The sequence below is a fragment of the Schistocerca serialis genome, chromosome 3 (genome assembly GCF_023864345.2).
Source record: "Schistocerca serialis cubense isolate TAMUIC-IGC-003099 chromosome 3, iqSchSeri2.2, whole genome shotgun sequence".
NCBI lineage: Eukaryota > Metazoa > Arthropoda > Insecta > Orthoptera > Acrididae > Schistocerca > Schistocerca serialis.
In genome coordinates, this window is record NC_064640.1 from 399,547,070 (window position 1) to 399,567,774 (window position 20,705).

Genomic DNA, 20,705 nt, shown 5'->3' on the forward strand with positions numbered 1-20,705 from the left:
GCTCAACTTGACATCTCTGTTGGTAGTGCTGTCACAATTGTTCACCAGTTGGGATATTCAAAGGTTTGTTCCCGCTGGGTCCCCGTTGTCTAACCGAACACCATAAAGAGCAAAGGAGAACCATCTGTGCGGAATTGCTTGCTCGACATGTGGCTGAGGGTGACAATTTCTTGTCAAAGATTATTACAGGCGATGAAACATGGGTTCATCACTTCGAACCTGAAACATAACGGCAATCAATGGAGTGGCGCCACACCCACTACCCTACCAAGAAAAAGTTTAAAGCCATACCCTCAGCCAGTAAAGTCGTGGTTACAGTCTTCTGGGACGCTGAAGGGGTTATTCTGTTCGATGTCCTTCCCCATGGTCACACGATCAACTCTGAAGTGTATTGTGCTACTCTTCAGAAACTGAAGAAACGACTTCAGCGTGTTTGTAGGCACAAAAATCTGAATGAACTTCTCCTTCTTCATGACAACGCAAGACCTCACACAAGTCTTCGCACCCGAGAGGAGCTCACAAAACTTCAGTGGACTGTTCTTCCTCATGCACCCTACAGCCCCGATCTCGCACCGTCGGATTTCCACATGTTTGGCCCAATGAAGGACGCAATCCGTGGGAGGCACTACGCGGATGGTGAAGTTATTGATGCAGTACGACGTTGGCTCCGACATCGACCAGTGGAATGGTACCATGCAGGCATACAGGCCCTCATTTCAAGGTGGCGTAAGGCCGTAGCATTGAATGGAGATTACGTTGAAAAATAGTGTTGTGTAGCTAAAAGATTGGGGAATACCCTGGTGTATTTCAATGCTGAATAAAACAACCCCTGTTTCAGAAAAAAAATGTGTTGCATTACTTATTGTACTGCCCTTGTACAATAGGGACAACACATGGGGAAGAGGACACAAGACAAGGGGAAACAAAACAGAAACAGAACAGGCAAAATGAAAGGAAATGGTGGAGAGAACCTGTCCGGTGTAGGGACAAGGTCAACGTCTCCATAACCAATGCCTATGCTAACAGAGGGACTCAAATTCCGGAGGAAAATTTAAGGACTTATACCTGAGAGTACCAATAACTTTCACGAATAAAACTGGGGACAGATGCAACCATGCTAGGGTCGTCCACTAGCACACAAGCCAAGGGAAGTGGGAGGGTATATTTAGTGCAACGGGCCAAAAGACGGGGGCAGACCAGCAAAAAAAGATGAAGACAGAAGAGGATGGTAGAATCCCACAAGGAGAAGCAAAAGGAAGAATGCAGTACGCTGGTAGTCTCCTTGATGGTGGAAAATATAATAGACAGGAGATGGGTGGAGTGTAGCTTCCCAAGAGTCAACTCATGATTGAGCAAAGAGGGATTTGCTGTTTTATGTTAATGCCAGTAACACCTGTCAGGGTCTGGTAACCACAAATACAACTTATCTTCGTCCAGACTCACGAATGTGACGTACGGCACCCAATGGTCGAGACTTAACTCTCCGAACACACCTGTTTCCGTCTTTTCATAAGCTAGCAACTGTGAGCAAGGAGGTGATTAAATGCTATTAGGTGCTCTAGGAAAGGGTACCGCTTATGTCGCTGTAGAACTTGCTGACACTCTTTAATAGCCTCAGCCGTTTCTGGCAACCACTAACGTACTGACTTCCACTGGGGGCATTGTGTTTTCTGCCGTGGAAATGATCGTTCTAGTGACCTGCTCAACTACCACATCGATGGTACCATGTGAGGGAGATTCAGTGGTGACACCAGAGGTGAAAGCTTCCCAGTCTACCTTGTTTAAAGCCCATCGTGGTAGACATCCGGGGGAATGGCGCTGGGGGTGTGACAAAGATGGGAAGTGGTAACTACCACAGAAGTCATCGTGGGCTCTCCAGTGGACAGATGGGAGAAGCCCTGGGCTGCAGAGCGCTAAATCAATGGCCGAGTAAGTGCCATGAGCCACACTGAATCATGTGGGGACCCCAGTATTTAAGTTGCAGAGGTCGAGTTGAAACAGGAAAGTTTCAACATCTCTACCTCGGCCAGTAAGCACACTGCCACCCCATAAGGGGTTATGGGCGTTAAAAATCTCCCAAAATTAGGAAAGGTTTAGGGAGTTGCTGAATCAGCGCAGCCAATGCGTTCAGGGGTACTGCACCATCTGGAGGAAGATATACATTGCAGACAGTGCTTATCCTGATGACCACAGATTCAAGAGGGGTTTGGAAGGGCACAGGTTCACTGCATAATGAGTTCAGGACATTGAAACCAACTCCACCTGACACTATTACAGTCGCTATGGTTCTTTTAATATCCCGTACAGCCTATTCAGGCAGGGCTCCATGTTGCCAGTAACCAGGTTTCTGGGAGAGCAATGCAGAAAGCAGATGTAAAGCTCAACAGTTGCCATAGCTCAGCCAGGTGGTGGAAAAAACTGCAGCAATTCCACTGGAGGGTGGTGGTATCATGAAGCTGGGAACGCATGAACCATGCGAAGAGGCAGGTTATGCCTTAGGCTAACCAGCTACCACTGAGTGAGTATTTGTATACATTCCTATTGTGAGTGAGACATCTATGACATCCAGGTCCTCAGGAGCAGCCAATATCTGCACCTTATCAGCAGGTACAGAACTGGTAGAGAATGGTGGTGTTGGGGCCGTTGGGACCACCAGAGAGCCCTTTTTCTTAGCAGACTACTTTGCTTGCCCTCTTGCTTCTCATTAGGGGCTTGGTGGGAGGACGTCTCTGAAGTAGCTTTAGGCATAGAGAAAGACTGATCTCTTGGTCCAGCAGCTTTTGGCTCCTTTAGCCACTGGCGAATGTCCGCTGTGGCATTAGTGGAGATCTTGGGAGAGAGGGTCCCAAGGGACTCCTTCCACATGAGAGGAGGCGTAGGAGGCTGTTTCCAGCTGGCGGGAGGGCACCGATGTCCGCTGCATTTGGGGGCCGTGCTCCCGAAGTAGGTACTTATGGGAGCACTGGAAGGAGACACTCTTCCAACCACCAAGGGAGCAGATGTATTCTGGAGGCCCAGAGGGCCCACTGTTAGTAGCATATTTCAAATTTACGTTTAGCCCCTTGGTAGGTCAACCAGTCCAGCGTCTCTTACTCCACAATTTTCCACTCCTTTTGGAGTACTGTGCAGTCTGGCAAGCAGGGGGAGTACTGCTCTCTGCAGATGATAGAAGTGGGAGGAGGTGCACAGGGAGTATCTGAATGCAGTGGACGTCCGCAGTTTTGACATGGCGTTTTAAGTGCAGTGGGAAGACATGTGGCCAAATTTCCAGCACTTTAAGCACCACATAGGAGGAGGGACATATAGTTTAATGTCACAGCAGTAAACTATCACACTGACCTTTTCAGGCAATGTATCATCCTCAAAGACCAAGATGAAGGCACCAGCAGAAACCCTGTCGTCTTTGAGTCCCCTGTAAATGCGCTGGATGAAATGAACACCCCACCGTTTTAGACTGGAACAGAGCTCGTCACTGGAAGAGGAGGTTGAGCCAGAAAATAATCCCCTGGACCATGTTCACACTTTTATGGGAAGTGACGGAAACAGGAATATCACCCATCCAGTCACAAGCGAATAACACCTGGGACAGGGCTCGGGACGCTGTCTGAATCAATACTGCACCACTTCTAATCTTGGACAGTGCTGTCACTTCCCCAAACTTATCCTCAAGATGTTCAACAAAAAATTTCGCTTCATAGGTAGAAAGGAGTCCCCATCAATTCTGCTACAGACTAAATACCAAGGTGAATATGGCTCTTTCTGTAGCCCTATGTTCCTCCCACAGCGTAGCAAGGGAGGGGAAATGATTTACGGCCTGATCTGTCAGCACTGTACTCAACCTTGGCCTTCTTAGAGACTGCTAGCGCTATACAGTCACCACCAAGAGATGACTTAGCCCGCTTCATTGCAGGTCATCCACCCTGATGCCACCCACTCTGATCAGGGGCTCTCCCCACAGGCGCCACTCAGCCACAGCAAAGGCCACCTGGCATGATGGTTGTTTCCGAGAGTCCTGACGCCCCAGGATGACAGGCATCTACTCTTTGGCATACATGGGGAGTTTACAGCTAAGACATCAGCAGTGCGATCCCTGTGTTCTCAGGGGCTACCACCAAATGGATACATGACAGCCCCATCACAACGGACTGACTACCATGCTGGATATTGGGTGCAGAGAAACCCAATAATGTCATGGGGGCGAAAGAGGACAGAAGACAATGGAAGAAAATGGCATACTCCAAAAAAGTGTCCTTGCCCAAATAGCTGAATTGCAGGTGGAGATGCAAAGCCATAACAAGTGGTTCAGGAGATCGAATCTAATGGCACTATGGATAACTTGTGCACCACCTAAGACATCCTTCCCCATATCGCCTGCACTTCTGTAGAATTTGGAAAGTGGCAGGCCAAACCATAAAACGGGACCTGAACTTACATGACTAAAAAGCCTGAGACTCCTTTTAGTCATCTCTTACATCAGGCAGGGATACCTCAGGCCTGTTCTAAACCCCGGACCTGCAGGGGGATTTTATCTATGACTGATGAACTAGTTAGTAACAGTGTTTGACACATGCACATTCACCCCACAGTGTAAAATTATTGAAAATCTTGCAAGTGACTGACCATGAGAATGACTGGACATCTGTCACCTGAAATATTACAGCAGGAATTAAGAACATCCCACATGCATGAACGGAAAGTGATGGAGTATTACATAAACGCTTCATGCAATATTTAACTTCCATTAGTCTCCATGGAATTATTCCATAATTATACTTATATCACAAGTAAAACACATTTAGTTATAAATGTATGTTACTGCTCCAATGAGCCTTTTGAGATTTTGTATATTTTGTTTTAAAAGTACTTTTAGCTTTTCTCACAATACTACAACTGTTCCAGAAATTTTTAAATGCAAACAAGTGAACTCTCATTAGAGCCTCAGCCACAAAGAGATTCATCCATACCCAATACAGAGATCACAAGATCTTGTAACAGCATACTCTTTACTTGCAGTTTAAACATATTACAATCATAGGAAATTGGAGGGAGAGCATAAAGGCAATCACATTACGTGGATACCTTTTTCACAGAAGCTCCACGACCCACCTACTCAACTATAAATAATTACTGTAAACTTCTTGATTGCAGACAATGTTAGGTTTATTTGTAGCACCCCTCTTATTGCTCTTCCCTAAACTTATGTCCCTGTTGGACCAGAATCTAACTTTAACGCTGTTTATTCTGATGAGCTATTGTAAATGAGCTGAAGCTTTAAACTGCCACACTAAAATACTTATTTTAACCAAACAGACTGGTGGAAATGTCTTTATTTAATTTATTAAGGCTGTGGCCACTCATAAGAAATCAACACACTTAACTTCATTACCCAGGTTTTGCTTCTACATCTACATATGTATTCATTTTTTCTCATTCTATTTTGTTTTAAACACTATGTCAGTACACGAGCCTTTATTGATGGCCGTACTTTTCTGAATAATTTAAGTTCCGTCTCTTTCCAAGTCAGCAATACCTTTTTCATAGTATAGATGATACTGATTGTCTGGTAGCACTGCAATTCACCAATTGTCTCTCAACTCATTTTTAATTCTACTACCAGGAAAACCATATTATCAACTTCACTGGTTACTTTGATGGTCCATCAGAACATCTATAGTTCTATTTGAGTGATTCCAAAGATTGTGTGGTAACAGTCATCAGTAAATTTGGAAAGCTGCAACACTCACAGAAAAAGAAAGAGCATTTTAGGAACAGATTCGACTAAAGCAAGTGGACTGTTCAGTTATATACTTACTTCTGTGTCAACTGCAAAGAACTTTTCACCTGATTGGCAGGGTGTTATCTGACCCTCTTCTAGATACTTCACAAATATTCTGGGAAAGACAAAATGGTTTCAAAAAATTATACATTAATAACATATCAAAATTCCAACGAAAGAAAGAAATAAATAAAAAGTGCTAAGTTCTATAAAGACCTTTACACATTACAAGTTATACTAATAAATTATTAATTAATTTGTATCAGCATTACTACTACCTTGTTTTAACCAAAATTTTTCAATTTTTTTTAATTTCAGCAGTTTTTTCCAAGATCAGATGACAGAAAATATGTCAGAGCTATGTAAGCTGTAAAGGGGAGAAACTAATCACATTTATACGTTAGTTCACAGAAACTTCAACAGATACTTTTCAGGTGGCAAGTACAAAGTACACGATTGTGATTCTATAGCAAGAAGACAACAGTGCACAACATTCCTGTCATACTAGTGAACCTGTAACAGTACTTAGTTGGAGATCGACAATGGGCATCTTCCAAAAGGCTCTGAAAACCAAGTAAACGAAAATGAAGCATTGATATGGTGGTCTACCTCTCAGTGAAGAAATAGTGGCAAGAATATGATATGACCAGAAAATTAAGATGCTCAAGCACCAACATAACATATGGGACTTTGACAAGAACCTGTCTAGGATACTGAAGCTCACTCTGGAATACACTGGGAAAATATTCTTGCAGTGCATACTACTATGAATGAGCACTGTACATTTATTTGCATCTGGTTGCATAGCCTATCAGGATGCAAGTAATTATAAAACCACATTTTCAAGACGAAACCATCTTTAATGTAAACTATATGAATAAAATTTCCATATGCCTTATTTCCTCAAAACCATATAATCTTTTGCTGGAACAAGGATCTCTGGTCCTGAACGATTGTATTTGTGTTAACTTTGGTTTTTACCTGGAACTGTTGTCAAAACTAGTAAGCACAATTTTTTTCTACATGTATTTGATGCTGCAAAAAATGACTACAAAGAACTGGTGTAGTGCCTTACTTCTTAGCAACAATTAAAGGAAATGATCAGGGTAGAGCACTATGTAAAATCCTGATAATCACCCCATATATGTATTAGCACACAATAAGTAACAATTTTGATAGATAATTTGATATGGAGCAAATGTATGAAAAACATTTTTCATCAACCAGTGCAACAGAAGTTTAGTGAGTCAAAATCTGCAATCCTCTTGACCACATTGCTTCACATGTTACACACAAGGCAATGACAATATTGATTTGATGGCAGTGCAGACAGAATCAGCAAGTGTATTAGTTGTGTTGTTGATGACAATTTAGAAGGACGTAAACTGAGTTTAACAGGCCATCACGGATCTGGCTAAGGGAAATGCAGCACAAGAAAATGTTTAGAAGTTTGAAAAAATTGGTAACTATGAAGTTCAGTTAGTACCTGAAATGTGTCACTTCCGTAAAACAGGGTAATGAAAGAAGTAATTACCTTAAAATCAGTATCTAATGATTACATCAAAAAAGGAAAGGGACTGCATACCACTATAATGCCAAAACTTGTGGATCCGAAGACCATTATCAGCTCTGAGAGGCTCCTCAAGTATGAAGTTCATTGATGAATCATCCTAAGGTATCTGTAATATATCCAAATTGACTGACCAACAGAAAAGTGTAAATTTCAAATCCACGGCAGAGTGTAGAGGAAAGATGATGGGGTCACAATTGCACAGTAAACTACTTACTGTGTATGCCTCCAGTGCCAGTGCAAAAGGTGATGACAACGAACTTTCATTAAAAATACTAGGGCAAGGGAAGGTTTGGGTGGGCACACCCTAACTGTTGGCAAGGGGAGAGGGTGTGTGTGTGTGTGTGTGTGTGTGTGTGTGTGTGTGTGTGTGTGTGTGTGTGTGTGTGTGTGTGTGTGTGTGTAAGGGAAGGGTCATATGAGAAGCTCCATGGTAATGGCGAAGGGAGAGGTGCTAAAGGATCCATGGCAAATGGAGGTGGAAGGCTCCCTGTGGAAGGCTCCCTGGTGAGCAGGATGAGGGGCAAAATGAGTCTCAGAGCTGATGGGAGAACACATCAGTGAGCCAAAAACAGGGGAAGGCAGCAATGGCTGTGTAAAAAGTAAGACAACAGTATAGGGACAGGGCTTGAGAGGTTGGTTGGTTGGTTGGTTGGTTGGTTGACAAGAGGGGGAAAGGGACCCAGCTACGAAGTCATCTGTCCCTTGTTCCTAATAAAACAATGCCACATGTGAGAATAAAACAGACGAGACATTTAACACAAAACAGAAAGAGAGGGAAGACCACAAGAATGAAGGAGAGGCAACAAACACTAAAAGGAATGAAAGAGGACAAGAGAACAACAAAGAGATGCAAGAAACAGAGGAGAGTAGAACAAGGAAGCAGATTACAGTGGATGGACGACCACGAAAATAACAAGGAAAAAGCCAGCCACCCTGCAACACATTAAAACCTTCAACCTAAAAGGACTAGCGTGGAGGACACGGAAGACCAAAGGACATGCGCTGAAACTCAGATCGAATGATAAAACTCACCCTCACGGATGAGATGTAAAACCAAATCAGCCGATGAGGTGTTGTCTGCTAAAATCAATGATAAGTTCGGCAACCGAAGATGAAGTCGCAAGCCAGCCAAAGAAGGACATAGCAGAAGAATATGGGTCACTGTCAACTGGGCACTGCACCAACACTTAGGTGGGTCTTCACAGCACAGGAGTTAGCCATGGGCCGCCCATGCACAGTCAATGTGGAGCCTGCAGAAAACCAGAGCCCCTGCGAGACACCCTCGTTGAGGACTTCCACACATTCGTGGTCCCCTTAATGGCTCGCAGTTTGTTGTGCGTACTGAGATTTTACCATTCTGTCTTCCGAAGCTGAAAAATCTTGCGGCATAGTAACGAACCTAGGTCACTTGTTGGGATGCCCATCTCCAGAAATGGTTTCCGTGTCGCCTGTTTGGCCAGCCTGTCAGCAAGTTCATTTCCTGGGATTCCGATGTGACCAGGGGTCCAGATGAACACCACTGAATGACTGGACCGTTCCAGGGCTTAAATGGACTCCTGGGTGGACACTACCAAAGGATGACGAGGGTAGCACTGGTTGGTAGTTTTCAGGCTGCTCAAGGAGTCAGTACGTAAAAGAAAAGACTCCCCAGAGCATTAACAGAGATACTGAAGTGCACAAGAAATGGCCACCCTGCTCTGCAATGAATACACTAGAGCCATCAGGTACGGAATGCTGTTCAATAGGGCTGCCGTGCACATATGCAAAGCCAACATGATCATCAGCCATTGAACTGTCTGTGTACACCACTTCAGAGGCCTGGAACACGTCAAGGAAGTGACAGCGAAGAGCCACAGGGTTAATGGAGTCCTTAGGGCCACGTGAAAGGTCCAGACGAAGCTGCAGCCGAGACATACACCATGGAGGCATACTTGAACGAACCACAAGTGGAAGTACTAAAGGGAAGGACTCCAGTTCAGAGACCTGGGCCACCGATACGGGAGATGGACTGCCGGGGGCGGGAAAAGGATACAGTAATTCGGATGCTCAGGGGAACTACAAATGTGTACTGTGTAACTGGCGAGCAGTAGCACACGTCTGTCTGCAATGGAGGGACACCAGCCTCCACCCGTACGCTGGTCACCAGACTCTTCCTAAAAGCTCCTGTCGCCGGTTGAACCCTGTAGTGGTGCACAGGGTCAAGTAAAGGCAACGCTGAAGGTGCTGCCGAACCATAAACAACACTCCCACAGTCAATTCGGGATTGGACAAGGGCTCTGTAGAGCTCCAGCAGTGTACAGCGATCTGCACCCCAATTGGTGTTGCTCAGGCAATGGAGGGCATTGAGGTGCTGCCAGCACTTCTGCTTAAGCTAACGAAGATGAGGGAGCCAAGTCAATTGAGCGTCGAAAACCAGTCCCAGAAATCCGTGTGTCTCCACTACAGTGAGTGGACTGTCATTAAGGTAAAGTGCTGGTTCCAGGTTAACAGTATGATGCCAGAAGTGCACGATACACAACTTTGCGGCTGAAAACTGGAAGCCATCGGCTAGAGGCCATGACTGCACCTTGTGTATGGCTCCCTGTAGGTGCCGCTCAGCAACACCAGTAAAGGAGTAGCAGTATGAAATGCAGAAGTCGTCTGCAAACAGAGAAGGTGAGATGTAGGGCCTGACAGCTGCTGCTAGACCATTAATGGCCACTAAAAATAGAGAGACACTTAATACAGAGCCCTGCGGGACTTCATTCTCCTGGATATGGATGGAACTATGGGAGGCACCGACTGACATGGAAAGTACAGAGTGAAACAAAGTTTTGGATAAATTTGGAGCATGCCCCGCAGACCCTACTCATGCAATGTGGCAAAGAAATTTGTCACCAGGCCATGTCTTATGTCATGGAAGGCGGCAACCAGGTGTTGCCGTCTTGAAAAGCTGTTCGAGTGGTAGACTCAATGGACCCAAGATTATCAGTGGTAGAGTGACCCTGGCGGAAGCTGCCCTGACATGGAGCCAGCACACCATGTGACTCCAGGACCTGACCCAAACTAATTGCTGACATACCATACGTTCCAGAAGCTTACAAAGAACATTAGTGAGGCTGATGGGCCGATAGCTATCTACATCGAGGTTTTTTTTTTACTGGGTTTGGGCACCAGAACGATGGTACTTTCCCGCCATTGCGATGGAAAGATGCCGTCACACCAGATCCAGTTGAAGATGCCAAGGAGATTTCGCTTGTAGACAGATGAGAGATGTTTAATCATCTGGCTGTGGATCCGATCAGGCCCAGGAGCTGTGTTGGGGCAATGTTCAAGGGCACTGAGGAGCTCCCACTCTGTAAATGGGGTGTTACAGGATTCACTGCAGCGCATAGTGAATAAGAGGACATTCCCCTCCAGCTACTATTTGAGTGTGCGAAAGACTGGGGGGTAATTCTCCAACGCAGAGGCTCAAGCAAAGTCCTCGGCAATCGTGTTTGTGTCGGTAGATAACACGCCATTTATGGTAACACCAGGGACACTTGTTGGGGCCTGGTACCCGAAAAGACGTTTGATCTTTGCCGAGACTTGGGAAGGTGACGTATGGCACCCAATGTTCGAGAAGTATCTCTCACGACACTCCTGTTTCGTCGTTTGGTAAGGTAGTGAACACGGGCACAGAACCATTTACAGGCTATGAGGTGCTCCAAGGAAGGGTGCCACTTACACCACTGTAGAGCTCGCCGCCACTCAACTGCTTCAGCGACTTCCGGCGACCACCAAGAGATTGCCTTAGCCTCTGGCACCCTAAAGAGCGAGGGATCACATTTTCTGACACAGAAACAGTTTTAGTCAACTGCTCATCCATCACATCGATGTTACTGTGTGCGGGAGATTAAACAGTGACAGCAGAGGTGAAAGTTTCCCAGTCCACCCTGTTTAAAGCCCATCTGGGCAGGCATCTGTGGGCCTGACGCTGGGCCAGTGACAAGATGAGGAAGTGGTGACTACCACACAGGTTGTCATGCGCTTTCCAGTGGATAGATGGGAGAAGTCCTGGGCTGCAAATTGATAAATCAATGGCCGAGTAACTACCATGAGCCACACTGAAATGTGTTTAGGATGCAGAGGTCGAACTGTTATAGTAAAGTTTTGACATTTCTGCCTCGGCCAGTAAGCATGGTACCACCCCACAAGGGGTTATGGACATTAAAATCTCCCAGAAGTAGGAAAGATTTAGGGAGTTGATCAATCAGTGCAGCTAATACATTCAGGGGTACTGCACAATCTGGAGGAAGATATACACTGCAGTCAGTTATTTCCTGGAACGTCATCATTCTGACAGGCACAGCTTCAAAGGGGTTTGAAGGGGCACGTTACCAACAAACTGAGTTTAGGACATGAACGCAAACTCCACCTGACACTCAATTATAGTCGCTACGGTTCCTGTAATATCCCTTATAGCCATGGAGGGCAAGGGTCCGCATTGCCCAGAACCAGGTTTCCTGGAGAGCAATGCAGAGAGCCGGTATAAAGCTTAACAGTTGCCATAGCTCAGCCATGCGGTGGAAAAAAACCGCCGCCATTCCACTGGAAGATGACATCATGAGACTGGGAAGGCATGAAACATTCAATGTGGCTCATGTGCATAGGACTGTCTAGTTTTTGGAAGGTTTTTGAGATATAATGGTGATGTGCACAGGTTTGGGTGTATTAATTATTCTGATAGAGAGGCAAAAATCAAAAGGAAGAATGGTCCATGTGTAAGTTGATTCGCAGTGTGTTTTGCCACTTTCATTGAGGACGAATAGGTGCCAAACTTCACATGTACAGCAGACAATTTTTCTCTTGTATGATTTCAGATTTCTGAACAATGAAGCTCAGAATATACTGATATAACACAATGAGGAGACAGAACTGGTAACCATCTAAACTGAGTACAATACATCCGCAGCATTTCCGAGAAGAGGATGTCGGCAGACTGTTGCTTTCACCAGTTCATCTCGGGGAAAATGCTGTGCCATCAACTTTTCCTGCTAGCCCACAACATCTGCAAAAGTATGTTACCACTGCCTCCAAGTTCATGTTTCTGTGTAAAAATATATACCACAGGTAATCAGGAAGTTTTCTATGATTTACTTTCTCAGTATTTATTTTCTTATATAAGTTACAATGTTCATTTTAAAATCTAACAGTAATTTCAGATGCCTAAAATAAAAGTAGTGCACCGTGTAGTTTTACAGTTCTAACTATTTGCATAATATTGGTATTTGCAGGACAATATTTAACAGTTATGTTATTTTACTGAAATGTGCTTGTAGGCAGCACAAGCAAGATGTATTTTCGAAACTTCCAGGTAGATTAAAACTAAGTGCCGGACCTAGACTATCTCTAGACCTTTGCCTTCAGCGGGCATTCACTCTAGTAACTGAGCTACCGAAGCATGGCTCAACCTGTCCTCACAGCTTTACGTGCGCCAGTACATAAATTTCATTCAAGATGTATTTTTTGTGGCTATGGAAAGGGTGGGGGGTGGGGAGACAGTTAACTTAGTTTTCAGCTTATATTCTTCAGCCACAACACAATAATATTTACCTAGAGATGATTTCATACTGTATGTGGATTGTAAGACAAGAGCTGCTGGAACATTGAATTGTTCCTACCCGATATACTATGTTTTCAATATAATATTTGGCTCTACAAGCTGCCTGTAGAAAAACTTTCATTTAAAACTTTTTTGATGAGTAGCTGCCTTTGGCAAAAATTTCAGAAGTCAGTCAGATTCACTGTTAAGATAATAAGCACGGCTGGTATAATTATTTAGTGAATGCATGGAAATTGATTTTACAACTGCCTAAAATACAACTGTGTATCTGAGTCGAATCATGGCAAATGCACATTTCTTGTTTCATGCACTCTTTATTAATGATCTATAAAAAAACATCAGTGATGAAACAGCTTTGATACTATCTTCTAGCTAAAGTTATGCACTATGATGAAATAATTACTATATCATTTACCACTACTGCACAATTAGATATAACTTGACACACAATTCTCTAACATTAACAACTACTGGACCTGTTAACATTAACAGTGTGGTAAGTGTCAGCACTCAAGGTGATGCACCATGCTAGTTAAACAAGATAATAGTCACGAAGGACGTAACAGTAAGCCTTTCCACGAAGTGTGTATTAATCAAAGCTCCACATAAGGGTGAGCCCAAACTGTTCAATGAACTTGTTTTATTCAAGTAATGAGTATTTTATAAACAAATTTAATTACTGGGAAGTAAGTTTCTGGAAAGGACTAAGAACTGAAGTACTTACAGCACTTACTAGACTAACATGTTATACAACATGTTTTGATTTGTTTTTCCTACTGTTTCTGTTCCTTAGAAAAAGAAGATAATCACCAGTATGAAGGGAGAGACGTACCTATCCATCTTTAGTTTTGGCTTCCACCAGCAGAGTTCAGGATGAAGTTCCTGCTCTTGTTCCTAACAACACTGCAGGAGCATCAAACCCAAATAAGACATCCTCAGAAACTACTGAACTCTACAGGAACACAAATCCGCTCTTAACTAAAAATGAATACCAACAAAAAATTAAAGCCCTGCAACAGTGTAAGCGACTACTGAAGCAGAAGGTAAGTTCTTTGAATGTCACCCTTAAGGAACTGAAGGGTAAGCTTTTTGTGGATGACAGCAGACGAAGTATTCTTTAAAGTATACAGAGGATGCAGAGTGACTTTCTGCAGCGGCAAACTGCCAAGGCTAATGGGCAGGCTGTACCCGGGTCATACAGTACAGAATTGTGCTACTTTGCTCTGATACTGCATTTTTATTCTCTTAGGGCACACACTAACGTTACACACTGCTTTAATACACATCTGCCACACTCCACAACATTATAAAAGTGGTACCTGTGTGCAGGTGGAGCACACCTAAGGCATTTAACAAAGCAAAATGCTTGCTGTCCTGGAACAAAACATCAAAATCTCTAGCTTATTAGTGTATGAAACTGTCATAAGCCAACACATACAATTTTATAGTGTGTGCTATTATAGTTACATCAACAAGAGGTCTTCCACAGATATGGATAACCTGCCAGATGTCAAAGAGGCATTCGTACTCATGCTTGTTGCCATAAATGCTTCTTGGAAGCTCTTAGTAGGATTCTATTTCACTGGCAGTATAAATAGCAATTGAAAAGCCAAATTAGTTAAGCAATGCCTCAGTCTTGGTAATTCATGTTGTATTTTAACTGTCTCATTCATGACTGTCTAGTCACAAATTTATCAATGGCTAGATGCCTAGGAGATGACATTCCTTATGAAACTGGCAACTACTTTTTTGGTGGAAGGGAATAGTCATGAAGTGTCATTTCTCCTACACCCACCAGATATGTTGAAACTGATGTTAAACTCTCTAGGAACAAAAAATTTTTAGGATGAGCAAAGCAGTCTCATTTGTTGGCATTTTTTGGAACCATTACATAAATTACAGGTTAAAAGAAGACTCCACATGGGCAACAAAATTACTGCCCATCACCATTTCTTGGTAAGTAAGATTAAGGTGAAATTGACAACAGTTACTTAGCAACTCTGTGGCAGATGCAGTACAGTATTGATATGATATGAAAATTCTAGGTTTCTAAGAGGCATGTGCAACACTAAGATTTATGCGTATTTCCTACTTTTATGGTGTCCTAAATTCGAGAAAACTTTCACAAAAAGACTATGATCAGGCATTAAATAAGGCAAACTAATTAGCTGTTGAGGGATTTTTGCTAAATGTACAGAGGTACATAAACTCTAACAATTGCACCAAAAACATAAAGGAATGAGAGTTGTCTAAGTGAAGGACTGGATTTGTTGGATTTCTTTTCTGTATCTCCAATGGAATCAGCACAGGTGTATCACAAGGGTCTATCCTTGGGCCCTTCATTGCAGCTGTCAATGATTTACCTAATCTACATCTACATACATACTTCGCAATCCACCAGACGGTGCGTGGCGGAGTGTACCTCGTACCACAACTAGCATCTTCTCTCCCTGTTCCACTCCCAAACAGAATGGGGGAAAAATGACTGCCTATATGCCTCTGTACAGGCCCTAATCTCTCTTCTCTTTGTGGTCTTTCCACGAAACTTAAGTTGGTGGCAGTAAAAATGTACTGCAGTCACAGCCTCAAATGCTGGTTCTCTAAATTTCCTCAGTAGCAGTTCACAAAAAGACACCTCCTTTCCTCTAGAGACTCCCACCCGAGTTCCTGAAGCATTTCCGTAACACTCACATGATTATCAAACCTACCAGTAACAAATCTAGCAGCACGCCTCTGAATTGCTTCTATGTCCTAACTCAATCTGACCTGATTGGGATCCCAAACGCTCGAGCAGTACTCAAGAATAGGTTATATTAGTGTTTTATAAGCGGTCTCCTTTACAGATGACCCACATCTTCCCAAAATTCTATCAATGAACCGAAGACTACCATCTGCCTTCCCCACAACTGCCAATAAATGCTTGTCCCACTTCATATCGCTTTGCAATGTTACGCCCAAATATTTAATCGACATGACTGTCAAGTGCTACACTACTAATGGAGTATTCAAACATTACAGGATTTTTTTTCCTATTCATCTGTATTAATTTACATTTATCTATATTTAGAGTTAGCTGCCATTCTTTACACCAATCACAAATCCTGTCCAAGTCACCTTGTATCCTCCTACAGTCACTCAACGACTACACCTTCCCGTACACCACAGCATCATCAGCAAACAGCTGCACATTGCTATCCACCCTATCCAAAAGATCATTTATGTAGATAGATAACAGCGGACCTACCACACTTCCCTGGGGCACTCCAGATGATACCCTCACCTCCAATGAACACTCACCATCGAGGACAACGTACTGGTTTCTATTACTTAAGAAGTCTTCGAGTCACTCACATATCTGGGAACCAAACCCATATGCTCGTACCTTAGTTAGGAGTCTGCAGTGGGGCACTGAGTCAAAGCTTTCCGGAAGTCAAGGAATATGGCATCCATCTGATACCCTTCATCCATGGTTCGCAAGGTTGCATTTCGCAGGAGCAATGCTTTCTAAAGCCGTGCTGATGCATGGACAGCGACTTCTCTGTCTCACGGAAATTCATTACATTCGAACTGAGAATATGTTCGAGAATCCTGCAACAAACCAATGTTAAGGATATTGGTCTGTAATTTTCAGGATCCGTCCTTCTACCCTTCTTATAGACAGGCGTCACCTGCGCTTTTTTCCAGTCACTCAGGACTTTACATTGGGCAAGAGATTCACGATAAATGCAAGCTAAGTAAGGAGCCAATGCAGTAGAGTACTCTCTGTAAAACCAAACTGGAATCCCATCAGGACCTGGCAATTATTTTCAACCCATTCATTCAGCTGCTTCACAACCCCAGGGATGTTTATCACTATGTCCTCCATACAGGAATCTGTACGAGACTCAAACGGCGGTATGTTTGTACAATTCTCCTGCGTGAAAGATTTCTCAAATGCTAAATTTAGAATTTCAGCTTTTGTTTCGCTATCTTCCATTGCCAGGCCAGACTGATCAGACAGTGACTGGATGGAAGCCTTCGACCCACTTACCGATTTTATGGAAAACCAGAATTTCCTTAGGTTTTCAGCAAGATCTTTTGCTAAGTTATGACAGTAGTAGTGGTTGTATACTTCGCACATCACTTTACAGCAGCACGAATCTCTATTAACTTTTGCCCGTCTTCATTCTCCCGATCTTTCTTTTAATGCGAGTGCAACTGCCTTTGCTTCCTGAGCATTCTCCAAATTGCGCAGTTAAACCACGGTGGGTCTTTTCCATCCGTAACCCACTTTTTCGGCACATACTTGTCCAATGTGTGATTTACAATGTGCTTAAAATTTGCCCATAATTCTTCTACGTCCACCGTACCGGAAGTAAATGAAGTCTATTCATTTACTAAGTGGGATGCTAACAACTGCTTATGTGCTCTTTCTAGTAATAATACTTTCGTAGCCTTCTTGACCGACTTTTTTTACTTTTGTAACCATAGTTGTAATGACAACATCATGATCACTAATCCCTGTCTGAACACTGACAACGTCGATGAGGTCTGGACTGTTCGTGGCTACCAGATTTAAAATATTTCCATTATGTGTTGGCTGTCGATTTAGCTGCTCAAGACAGTTTTTGGATAATGTGTTCAAAAGTAATTCACACGACAGCTTGTCTGTACCACCTGTAATGAATCCATAGGCATCCCAGTCTACACTAGGTAGGTTGAAGTCGCCTCCGACTAATATAGCATGATCCGGGTACTTCTGCGATACAGAATGTAGACTCCCTTTTAAATAGTCTAGAACTGTCACGGTGGAACCTGGTGGCCTGTAATAACACCCCACAATTTACTTTATTTCCCTTAGCCCTGTTACACATGTCCAGGTAACTTCACAATCACTCTTCTTCGACAATTGTATTGTGTTCTCCACACATATAGGAAACTAGTGTGAGAAACTACTAATCCTTCATTAAAATTCCTCCCTGTGTGCAAGTTCTCTCAGACAATTCAGAGATTCTTTTTAGTGCATTCAGTAGTCATGGTGGCTGGAGCAATAATCTGACTGCATGCCAGTATGTTGTAGCTTACAAGGAGCTACTAGTTCATACTGAGATCTGTGAATCAGAAAAAAATTGTGTACTTTTATAGGAAATTCCAATCCTTATTCACAGTAATTCTCATGAAGATCAAACCGATTTTACTTCTGAATGGTGGCAATTAGTAAGGAAGGAAAATCATGCAGTGACACTATGATTACTATGCTGCTGGAATTTTTCTGTCTGAAGTCACAATCCATATTGTGGAGTATATAGCGTGCACACACATATAGAAAAAGCATTCAAAAGGTGCACTTTAGGGAATTTAAAAATGCCATTGAGAAACCTCTTAAGCAACAGCCAAAAGATTCCTTCTGACATGACAAAACCATACACCCATGAGAATAATTGATATATTACATGAGAATAAAATCTGGACAAGATATACAAAACTTGTTCTTTTTAATGGGCAGTAACTTATATTTCTACATTTTTTCCCTATTCTGGTACAGCATATAATAATAGTTAAATTCCACAATACAATTGGGTCAATCTGTGTAAACTCTTAATAGTTTGGTAGCTCCTAAGCTGACCTCACAATTTAATCATATTTGCTACATGAATACCTGTATGTTTTAATAGTAAAACCACTGAACAGAACTCTTAACTAATAAGGTTTAATAAATTCAAGTTTGAAGCCTCATGCATGAGCACCTGGTCATTATGCAGCCATCAATTTCCCTATTATCAGATAGCTACAACTTTATGGGTTTACTTACAAACCTCAACTTTTTGTGCATAGGCCACTAGGTTGGTATAGTGTATAAAGCATTCAAATCTATTATGAAGAATGTTGAAACTTTACCATTTGTGATTTAAATTCACAATTTTAAAAAATGAAGACTTCATACAGGGAAATAGTACATAGCTCAAACTCTGAACTTCGCTTTTGTCTTAGAATTAAGTGTGAACAATCATGACAAGCATTTTGCATTGCAATTAATAGTTCTTACTTTCACTTAAAAAGACGACCCCATTGGAACAAAACATCAGACTTGACGAATTAAAACTCCTGGCGTATGTTGGTGGTGTTGTCTTCAATGCAAAGACTGGTTTGATGCAGCTCTCCATGCTACTCTATGCTGTGCAAGCCTCTACATCTCCCAGTACCTATTGTAACCTACATCCTTCTGAAACTGCATAGTGTATCCATCTCTTGGTCTCCCTCTAAAATTTTTACCCTCCACACTGCCCTCCAATACTAAACCGGTGATCCCTTGATGCCTCAGAATGTGTCCTATCAACTGATCTCTCCTACTCAAGTTGTACCACAAATTTCACTTCTCCCCCAATCTATTCAGTACCTCCTCATCTAACCATCTGATCGCCAGCATTTTTCTGTAGCATCACATTTCAAAAGTTTCTATTCTCTTCATGTCTAAACTATTTATCATCCAATTTTCACTTCCATACATGGCTACACTCCACACAAATACTTTCAGAAGAGACTTCCCAACACTTAAATCTATACTCGATGTTAAATTCCTCTTCTCCAAAATACTTTCCTTGCCATCACCAGTCTACATTTTATATCCTCTACTTTGACCATCATTAGTGATTTTGCTTCTCAAATAGCAAAACTCATCTACTACTATAAGTGCCATTTCCAAATCTAATTCCTCAGTATCACCTGATTTAATTTGACTACATTCCATTATCCTCCGTTTGCTTTTAATGACTTATATCCTCTTTTCAAGACACTGTCCATTCCATTCAACGGCTCTTCCAAGTCCTTCACTGTCTCACAATTACAATGTAGTCAGCAAACCTCAAGGCTTTTATTTCTTCTCCCTGGATTTTAATTCCTACTCTGAATTTTTCATTTGTTTCCTTTACTGCTTGCTCAATAAACAGACTGAATAACATCGAGGATAGGCTACAACCCTGTCTCACTCCCTTCCCAATCACTCCTTCCCTCTTGGGCCCTTTTACTCATAACTGCAATCTTGTTTCTGTAGAAATAACAAATAGTCTTTTGCACCCTGTATTTTACCCCTGCCACCTTCAGAATTTGAAAGAGTATTCCAAGTCAACTTTGTCAAACACTTTCTGGAAGTCTACAAATGCTACGAAAATGCAGCTTTGTCTTCCTTAACCTCTCTTCTACAGGGAGTCTGTAGCATCAGTATTGGCTCGCATCTTCCTACATTTCCATGGAATCCAAACTGATCTTCCCTGACGTCAGCTTCTACCAGTTTTTCCATTTGTCTGTGCAGAATTCTTATTAGTATTCTGCAACTGTGACTTATTCAACTTACAGTTCGTTAATTCTCACACCTGTCAGCACTTGCTTTCTTTGGAATTGAAATTATATTCTTCGTGAAGTCTGAGGTTATTTCGCCTGTCTCATACATCTTGCTCACATGATGGGAGAGTTCTGTCATGGCTGGCTCTCCAAAGGCTATCAGTAGTTCTAACAGAATGTTGTCTAGTCCCAGGGCCTTCTTTCGACTTAGGTCTTTCAGTGCACTCACGTACAACGCCCTTGTACAGACCCCCTACACGAGGTGTGATTGGAAACTTTTAAGAATGGATCCACTACTGCTTACTGGTTTGACAGGCAGGTACACTGAGGGTGGGGAGTGAGTCCAAGAATGCCCTCTAACAGGAAACTTTTCTTTATTCAGTTCGTTGTGTCAGCTGGTTGAGTGCAGGTCTGTTACAGCTTGTTGCCAGATTCTATCTACATGAAAATGGACG

At 42.7% G+C, this 20,705-nt stretch overlaps 1 protein-coding gene across 7 annotated transcripts in view; it reads right to left on the reverse strand.

Annotated features, from left to right (window-relative positions):
- The window catches only part of LOC126470255 (dnaJ homolog subfamily C member 21), a 263,365-nt gene that overhangs the window by 235,049 nt on the left and 7,611 nt on the right, over positions 1-20,705 (reverse strand). For 3 of the 7 annotated variants that reach the window (XM_050097979.1, XM_050097981.1, XM_050097982.1), the window contains 2 exons: positions 5,813-5,891; positions 5,531-5,731 (listed from right to left, as the gene is read on the reverse strand). The exons of 2 other annotated variants lie outside the window; for them this stretch is intronic. The gene's annotated coding sequence lies outside the window, so the exon portion shown is untranslated. Of the gene's footprint in view, positions 1-5,530; positions 5,740-5,812; positions 5,892-20,705 lie in introns of all 7 variants that reach the window. 2 more of the 7 variants (XM_050097978.1, XM_050097980.1) reach the window with 2 other exon arrangements.